Source organism: Notothenia rossii (genome assembly GCF_949606895.1).
Source record: "Notothenia rossii genome assembly, chromosome: 3".
NCBI lineage: Eukaryota > Metazoa > Chordata > Actinopteri > Perciformes > Nototheniidae > Notothenia > Notothenia rossii.
The window spans coordinates 52,963,778-52,974,273 of NC_136901.1; positions in this window are offsets into that span (position 1 = coordinate 52,963,778).

Sequence of the window (10,496 nt, forward strand, 5' to 3'; positions counted from 1 at the left end):
GCAACCAGCACGTTGCAAAAGTCTCAATAGTAAACTGTGCCGCCGAAACATAATTTCAGCCAATCAGCGCCGTCAAATATTTTCGTCACGAGAGCGCTCACGTTGGCGCCCACGTTGCTTACGTGCGTTGACGTGAGTTGTTTTTTAGACGTGAGGAACTGGGGTAGTATCTATAGTAACGCAGTGTAGGCGGAGCCATGACGTCATCTTCAGTGAGCTCCCCAGAAAAACAACACAGCCGTTAGCTCTTAGCACTCAGAGCTCACAGCTCTTCATATCTGTTCAGAAACTAGATAAAAGTTAAACAAGTACAAACCACATACTGTCTGTGTCATGGCGAATACAGTCACTGGTTTATTTATGTCTGTATAGACCGTTGTTGTGAGTGTGGACGGTCGGAGCATTTACAACGTTAGCTTAGCCAAATCTCCATTAGAAAACACGCATTTTAAAAGGTTTTTCGCCTGCCGTCTGTCTGCAGACTTGTCAAAGCCTTAATTCATGGTTTTTACTATCCGGTATCAGTATTGTTACTTCGGCATCATTTTGAAACGTGTATTACAATTAAATCACGGTCAAATATGTTCATCTTGTTGTAGTTGTAGCCCACTTGACAGCGATTCTCTCTCTAGTGTAGACTGCGGTCAAGCCAGCCAGCCTCACGTGATATTGAGGTGCGCGAATATCCTATGCATTACGGTGGAGTAAACAAAAAATCCTCCCTCTGTGTTTAGATGAGAATAAAACAAAAACTGTCCAGTATCAAAGACTCATTTCACTTCAGGGTGATAGCAGGACATCCCATCTAGTCACTCAGAAAAAATCAGGACATTCTGATGTACAGTTTCAAAATAAAAGACCTTTGGGGACAGGGATGATAGCTCATATATGAGACTTCAAAGGTATTTTATTTTGAAACTGTACATCAGAATGTCCTGATTTTTTTTGAGTGACGACATGGGGTGTCCTGCTATCACCCTGGAGTGAGATGGATCTATGATACAGGACAGTCTTTGTTTTATTCTCATCCAAAAACAGGGATGATAGCTCATATATGAGACTTCAAAGGTCTTTTATTTTGAAACTCTACATCAGAATGTCCTGATTTTTTCTGAGTGACTAGATGGGGTGCCCTGCTATCACCCTGGAGTGAGATGGATCTATGATACTGGACAGTTTTTGTTTTATTCTAATCTAAAAACAGGGATGATAGCTCATACAATAGAGATTTCAAAGGTCTTTTATTTTGAAACTCTAAATCAGAATGTCCTGATGTTTTCGGACTGACTAGATGGGATGTCCTGCTATCACCCTGAAGTGAAATGAGTCTTTGATACTGGACAGTTTTTGTTTTATTCTCATCTAAACACAGAGGGATGATTTTATTTTACTCTACCGTAATGCATAGGATATTCGCGCACCGCAATATCACGTGAGGGCTGACTTGACTAGGTTTTCCCGAGGCTGGCTTGACCGCAGTTAGTTTAGCATACTCAGCCCGACTCAGCCTGGTTGTTCCTGGCCCTAGAACCACGATTTTATGGGGCCATTACATCACCAGAAGTCCCAATTTAAGGGGTCATTTCTCCCAAAAAAAAATGTTTTACTCACTATATCAACAGCCCCACCAAAAATATTTTCCACCAGCCGCCACTGGTCATCAGGTCTAGCCCCGGTGTATCGCAATCACCTTTTCCTCCCGTCGTGCTCGGATCCTGTCTTCCGGACTTGGTCAGACAAAGGCCTGCGATCTATTAATTACCTTTAAGCGTCTTTGAGTTTCATGAAAAGCGCTATAAAAGTCCCATGTATTATTATTATTATTATTTATACTGGTGGTGTTTTCTCTTTGTTTGCAGATTTAGCCAACAAATTTGACCTTCCAAGTTCTCACTTGTTCCGATTCTTTCAGATCAGGCACTTTGTGGAAAAGAAATACCCCCAATTTCCAGGTCGGCCCCCTGATTAGATAATTGATTATTTCCTATCACTTAAGACCGATTCAAAGAAGTTCACCTCCATTATATATAATAACATACTTGCTTAAATTCCCTTAGAGTTGTATGGGACCAGGACCTTGGGATTAACATGTCAGATGATCAATGGGGACGTATATTAAACCTGGTACACTCCTCTTCCATATGTGCAAGGCATAGTTTACTGCAGTGCAAGATTCTGCACAGAGTACACTACACAAACGCTAAACAGGCCAGGATATACCCTGACAGGTCTGACAAATGTAACAGATGTAAACAATCTCCGGCTGACTACATGCACATGTTTTGGTCATGCCCTAAACTATCAGAGTTCTGGTCTGCAATATTTGACTCACTTAGGGAGGTCTTGGGTGAGACAGTGGAACCTAGCCCCCTCACTGCCCTTTTCGGAATTTGTCTGATGCCCAATGCACCCATTACCACAAAACGAGTTATCGCATTTACCACTCCACGCTTGCCAGGAGGCTTATTCTCCTTAAATGGATACATTTCTCCCCTCCCACCCATAATACATGGATTCACGAAATCCTGAGTTGCGTCAGGCTTGAGAGGATTAGGTTCTCCCTTAGGGGCTCCCTGACGACGTTTCATAATACCTGGCAGCCTTTTCTGGACCACATTGACACCCTTACTATTGATGAAGAACCCAAAACTTAATTCTCAGCAGAGCATCCCCCCCCTCCCCCCCTTTTTCTTTGCAATACTATTTAATATTCATCCTTTATTTGTTTTTGTTTTTATTTCCTTGCTGCCATTCAGCATTGGTCTGCTCTTGCTGTGGTGTGGGAAGTGTATGTTTGTGGAGACACCGGGTGCAGGAGCGCATAAGACATGCCTCGCTTGTCTGTGAAGAGCAGACAAGTTCAAAACTATCCTCCAATTTGTTAAACTTAACAACACCATTTTCTCTTAGGACTTCAAGCATCAGCTTAGCATTTTCATGGTACTGGCATTGGCATGTCTTGCGATCTGATGGTCTTGGTGCTGTGACATAGAACGGACGTAAGGCACAGCATGATGAGTAACTGAGTTTCATTGTTGGTTCCTTCTTGATGAACTCCTTGTGGAGGTTCAATACTGTATCAGTCAGAATCATTCTCTGATGCTTTATTTTCTTCTGTGTTATTGTGTCCTGTTTGTCATTCGTCATTTGTGCTGCATTATGGTAGAAATCCTGAACCCTCTGAGTTATAGTTTGAATGTATGCATGTTTTTTTTCAGTAAGCCTCCTCTTCCGCAGCGTGTTATATGTTACGCCAAACTGCCTTGTCTGGTGAATTAGACGATATTTCTTCAGAACCTTGCCTGACAGAGTCAAGTTATTGTTCTTGTGAGCAGACTTGTTTTGATTCAGTTCATGAATGAGTGCATTGTGGAACAGCAGAGTTTTCTAGATTGAGGGTTTTTTGAGTTGGCTTCCCCGCAGCAGCTGCCCTGCTTTTTTTCTTGGTGATTTTTTATTCCTAGTTTGTTCTCGTATCCAACGCTTATTCATTTTGTTCCTATACTTTGTTACCTCTTGAAGTTTATTTGTCAAAGCTTTCATGTCTCTAGAGCAGTGGCGGTTCTACAGGGTGGCACGGGGTGGCAGCTGCCACCTCAGAAAAATTCCTTGCCACCCCGACTGCCACCCGAGTTGGCAGCTTTGTTTTGAAAGAAAAGTTGTGGCTCATCGGGCATTTATGAGAGAAAATCTCTAATGTCCGAGTGCAAGTGAATGCAGCACAAGACGCGCCTTGTAACCCCTCCCCCGGCGCGAGCCTGGAAATATGATTTCCTCTGAACGGGAGGACAGCGCAAAACGAGAAGCATTTCGGATCCAAGTAGACGGAAGGAATGAGGTATTTGCGGTCTGGAATGACAGAGAAGAGACTGTCAAGTTTGGCTGTAAGGCAAGGCAAGGCAAGTTTATTTATATAGCACTTTTCTGTACGCAACAATTCAAAGTGCTTTACAAAACAAATTAAAATACTTTTTTTGGAATACATACAGTAAAAACACATATATAATGGCATTTTACAACAGGCATTACAAAGCAAATATAATAAAATAATTAAAATAAACACCACAGGAATACAATACATGTTTAAAAGGCATACTGTAGTGCGAATATGAGCAGCTCAATTAAAAGCAGCGGCAAAGAGATATGTTTTTAGTCTCGATTTAAAAATAGTAGGCGTTTCTGCGGACGTGCATGATTTGGGTAGTTTGTTCCAGATTGTCGGGGCATAATAGCTAAATGCTGCCTCTCCATGTTTTGTTTTTACTCTCGGAAGCAATAGCAGACCCGTCCCAGAAGCATACTTGTCAACCCTCCCGATTTTCGCGGGAGATTCCCGATTTAATTGCCCTCTTTTCTGTTTTAAGTCCTGAGAAAGTCAAATAAGACGTTGTGTAAAACTTCACTGCCCATCCAAAAAAAAGTAACCACTTTGATTTAACTAGGCCAGTAGGTAAGGACTTTCCACTGGAAAATAACTTACTGCAGCGATGTTTATGTTTGAGCTGAATACATGTTTTTTAACCCTAACTGATGCAGTTAGTCACTTCTTTAATGTTTGTTCTTTCTGACGTAAAGTCAAGGTTGTAACTGTTTGCAATGAAGTTGTGCGGCGTGTGGGATTTTTTCATTTAGGGACTGGAAGAAACCTGCCGCCCCAACTCAGATGTTCAATCTGACCATTGATTGACAGTTTTAGATTTAACCTGCTCCATATCTGGGGATAAGATACTGTTTGATTAATGTTGACATGTTTCTAATATTGATTGAGTTATAACAGGTAACACAGATGCAGAATCAGTGGCCAAGGGGCTACTGAGAGAGGTAATTCCAGAATGAGAATACCAGAGAAGGTGACCTGTGATGATGAAACAATTTTGTAATATTTCAACAGGGATTAAGTAACTAAGGTTTGAAATGTAGAAAGAACATATTACAGCTAAGTTAAAACATAGTAATGTAATGAGATAGAATTTAATTTAGACAACGCCTGGTAAAGAAGTAAAAGCCATAGACTTTTTGGTTTAGATCATTATTGGGATGTACATTTAATTTAAATTCATAATAGAAATACATTTGATGACAGTATGTTGGATTTCTGTATTCATTTTTCATCTTATATAATATCTAAGCACTGACAGGTAGAAGCAGTACCACCAGGAATTGATTCACTTTGTCAGTATCATGATTTTAGTTGTTTTTAATCCATAACATTAGTGTGTTCCATTACCAGAAAAATTAGCAGTTCATATTATATTTAGATTTTAAATAGGATCTCAAGGATTTCATTTATAATAACACAGATGCTTGTCAGAAATTCAGAGCTATTGAAATATGTTATTTAGTTCACCTGAAGATGTTGGGGTTTATTTTGTTGACACAGGCCAAGTATTAGAATTCTGAAGCGGCACTGGCGGATAGGAGGTCTGCGACTCATTTAGAAAACCTGTTCACAGACGGCTGTTGTTTTAAGACACCCCACCAACAGGCTCCAAGCAGCCTAACAGTGGTGGGTCAAACACCTGAGGGCCCAGAAGCCCTGAGCGTAGACTTGAGGGGTGGGTTTCAGATTTCTCCACACAGGTTGCTGACGCCAAAAGGGGGACCCGAGGAGCAGGAGGCCGACACAACGGAGTTCGTCTGGCTGAAGGTGGCTCAACCCCAGGTTCTCCGGCCCCCACAGAGTGACCCAGAGGACATCTCATGCCGTCCGCCGAGGAGCAAAGGGGGACATCTGGTACTACTGGAGCCAGTGTGCGGAAAGGAAATCACCGGCTAGGACCATGGAGGACATCAGGACGGACCTGGCTATCATCAACGAGGACATCCCTACAGCAGACGACTCGGAAGCTGGGCCGGGGGACTTCTCGAGGCAGCAGAGGAGTCTACTTCTCTCTGATCAGATTCATCAGTTCCACCTTTGAAGGAAAGGCCGCATCTCCCCCTCCTTATCAGCTGCCCTTGTTGGCGTATTCCGCTGAGGGGGGGGGGGGCCTGAGGATTCAACAACACGCAAGGATGCTGCTTTCTGGCACTCAGGCAACCACTCTGACAGTTCCTCCACTGACACGAGAAACTGTTATGAGGAGCTGTTCCCAAATGTTTGAAGTGCTCTAATTCCCAGCTTCTGATGGATGTATATACTGTTGGGGAGCAGACACAGTTGCAAGGAATGACAGTAGTTGTGTTTCAAATGTCTTATGTGAGTTGGTCTTGTGGGGCGAGACCAAAAGGGGGAATTGAAGTATTATTTGAATTATTTGAAGTATTAAAGTAACGTGTTATGGCAGGAAAGTTCAATCTGGTATATTCATTTTAATGTCACCTTATATATTCGTGGGTGTTACATTTGAAAGTACATTTTTACTGTTTAAATAATAGAGAGGCTTTTCATATATTCCTGAAACAATGTCCCACTACTTAGTAATAATAAATTAAAGCAATAGTCTTTTCTTCCACTTTTCATGTGTAGTCAAAAGGGTGGTTTTATGACCTTTGACATCTGCTTTGCAGTTCCCAGCAAGGAAGGGGCCCTGAGTCTCTAGCTTCCTCTGCTAATTGCTAAAACCCGTATTGATTAGCCCAAAGGGAGATGTGCCTCAGATACAAGACAGTTGAAGCCTTGTAGAATTAATGATTCATCTCCTACAAGACCCCTAAAGAGGCCTTGAGAATTGAGTCAAACAGTTACCGAGGCAATAGTCTTTTGTTCTCATTGATGTCTGTATTCATTCCAGTAAAACGGACTGAAAGGAAGTTCAAATAGGGCCTTAAGCTACCAGAACAATTAAACGTCTGTTAATCAACCAAAACTCATGACTATTAGGGGACAGGACATTTGGACCTATAACAAGGGTCACTTCATAGATAATATGTGTGTGTATTCCTTACTGTGATCATATGTCCTGTATAATCATTTTTCAACTATTCCTGTCTTGGTGTTTTATTTGATTCCTCTGTTTTTATTCTTTCATGTGTGGGTACTGGAGGGCTACAAACATTGTGGAGAAATTAGCTTAAACATGTTTTATTACTCTATATGAAATGGAAGCAGCTTTTATGACAGGGACGAGAGAGCTGGGGGAGGGGACATTCTTCTTGAGATTTTCAGCATGTCAATGATCAGGGAAATCTACTTGTTTTAAATAGATGTGTGTGGTTGATTACTTTGTATTAATAATAGCAGTATGTGTAAAGGAAGCTGGAAATATGCAATGTGAAACCTTTTATTTGAAATAAAGATTCTGCAGGGAATATTCTTAAAGAACAATAGCTCAAGTGTCTGGAAGAGCTGCAGGCTAAATGAGTGTGCGGTACTTTTTTACTGCTTGAGATCAGAGCTGATGTTTTCCTCTTGTTATTATTGTATGAGGTTAAGGTAACTCACATGTGTTATTTGTATAATCCAACTATAAAAAACTATATCTTAAACCTATCTTTATAAAATGCCAAAAGTATGTGAAACTTGCAAGGAGGGGTTTGTTATCTCGAATGTAAGGGTCGCCTCTGGCTCGCGCTGATTGGCTGTCTTTTCTAAGTGGAGGACCCCTCGGGGGGGGGCAGCCGCATAGCTCCTCCTGGGGTTTTGGATATAAGCCTATGTTTTCTTTTGTCCAGTCTCTTCTTTTCTTCAAACTGACCAGATCCGTAAGATTGGAGGAAGAGCAGGAAGTACTTCCTTTGTATTTGTATTGTTGCTTTTTATCATTAAAACAAGATTATTGTTTAACTTGCATTCTGGTTTTTCTTAATCCCTTCCATTTTTACGAATTTACCCAGCTTACCAAACGACACGCGGAGGTTGGTTTTAAACATCCTCCGATCTCCAACAGGCGCTGATTATATCTGATTATATTGATATATGAAAGTAATTACTTGTCTTTCAAATTTGAAGGAGGGTGAGCAAGCATCTTGTGGAACATTCATCATTAACTCCTCCAAAAAATATAGTTTTTTTAATAATAACACTGAATATGTGAATCATAACAGTGATTGACAGCTACAGTAATATCATATGCATTTAGACAAACATCGACGAGACAGTTAATTAATATACTCATTGCAGCAGTCTGCATAGATTTGGTACCCCTGCTGGTCTAAGAGTGAGACAAACTCATTCAGTTATTGTTCATTTAAAATTCATTAAAACCCTCTGTGGTACGCACTATGATAACAAAATTTGGAGTGTTTTTTTGTCATATAATAGACCAAATAAACATAATCTAAAGACATTTCAAATAAATAATTATATGGGGGTACTTTTTGGGGTGTGTTGCCTTGAGGCAACACTGTACCATAATAGTAAGTTATGAAAAAAGAGAGTTATTGTTTCAAATTTGAACAACATGTATTTAAAAACACATGGAAAATACTAAATAGCCTCAACAGGTTCAATTGCAGGCCAATTAAAATGTGAAAATCGTTTTTTTTTTTTTTTTAACAAGATTACATGTCTGAATGTTGCCTGCAGGCAACATTGTACCATTGTGAAACAACCTTTAGGAATAAATACGCAAAGAGCCTAGGCATCTTTCATCAAACTTTATTGAGCCATTCGACAAAATAGACTCACTATTGTGGAAGTTCATGAAGCAGTTATTGTCAGCAGTGAAGCACAGGTACGTGACACACTTTGATCACTGCACTTTCACCCTTACAGCCAGGGTATTTGCACCGGCCCTTTTTCTCCACCCACAAAGGCCAATGGTCAGTGTGGTCTTGATGCACATGTGTTGATGGCACTGATGAGGAAGAACCTCTGTGCTTCTTCTCAGCCAGGTCTCTGTCAACATTATGAGATGGTCTCCCCCTCTTCTTCAAAACTTTCCTCTCGTTGCAAAGGCAACTTGCAACTTCAGCTTTGAATTTAAGCAGGCTTTACACTTCTTTCTTGGGGATGCCACAGTCCTTGCAGTCCCTGGGGTACAAGAGCCACGCATTCACTAAAGTGAAATCCATCATGTGCAACACGATCTTGTGATGCCACTTCCTTGACCTGATCTTTGTTCTGTAGAGAGCAATCAGCGAGTCTAGAAGATCCACTCCTCCCATACTTTTATTGTATGCATGCGCGACACTTGGGCAGGTAACCTGCAATGTTTCTTTCTTTTTCTTATCCCATCTTTGCACAGATGGTTGGGTTGGCTTTAACATCAAATGTATCTTGGTTAAATTGTAGAGATCTATGATGAATGGTATACTTTTGAACAGTTTATTCCTAAACACACAATACCACAATATCATGGTAAATCCATAATGGTACGGTGTTGCCTCAAGGCAACATTTACAATTGACCATAATGGTACGATGTTGTCTCCAGGTAACATTTGCATTTTAACAAGTTTCCATTACCTAATTAGCAAATTAAGTATATTAAACTATTAGAAATTAAGGTTTACTCACCTATTATTGTGAATACATTTTTTTCCAGACAAGAAATGCGCAGGAAATTACGTTTTTAGACACATTTCTTGGAGAGAAATGGCTGAGCTGATCCTTGTGGGAAAGGCAGCAAACAGGGTCTTCAAATTGGCCGCCCGAGAGTCATCGGACAAATTCAAACACTACTATTGGTTCCTTATGGTCCGGCCTCTTTTTTTAAAGTATTGCATCATAATTTGAGATGTATTGTGTGAATGCAAAAGGCAAAAAATGGGTATGTTGCCTGGAGGCAACATCATACCATAGAGGGTTAAATTAATTCTGCCACCTTATATACAATATTTATATTTAAGGCTTTACTGATGTGCCACAATAATGTCACCAAATGTTATTGAGTTAAAATAAATATTGTGGCTTTCCAAGTTAACATTACAGTAATTGATATGACTGCGATTAAATCAGCATATACTTCTGCCAGGGGATGCCACCCCTGAAATTCTCCTGCCACCCTCTTGCCACCCCAGGAATATTTGTCTAGATCCGCCCCTGCTCTAGAGTATCTTGCTCTTGTTTTCTTTCTTTCCCTTTCTCCTGCTATAGCCTGCCTACTCCGAGCTGGCTCGTGTATGGCCTGATCCATTGGACTATCTGGGGGAGTTACTGGGTGATCTGAGCCCTTTCTCTTACGTTCTCTTGATTTCTGTTGTCTACGTGTCCACGCCTTTCTCTGACTTCTCTTTTCCCTTTCATTCATGTCATTGACAGTTTTTAGCTTCCCTTCCTCCACCCTCTTCTTCCATCTTTTGTCTTTCCGTTCTGAGTTATTCCTCCTTTAACTCTGCCTCACTGTGTATTTTCTCTCTCCGCCTTTTTTGATATTCCCTGTTTCTTCTCCTTCTCTCCTCCACAGATAGCTGTTGCCTAGCCATAACTTCCTAAAATACATAAAGTCAAAGTTGAGTGTAATGACTATATAAGCTGCATTTCATCTAAAGCGGGACACATTGACTTAAGAGTTTAAAGTTTGACGGTTACCACTGACACATTTTACAGACCCCAGTGGAAATTCAGCCTCCTATAAGGTATAGTCAGAGTAGTCTTACCAATACCAGATGACA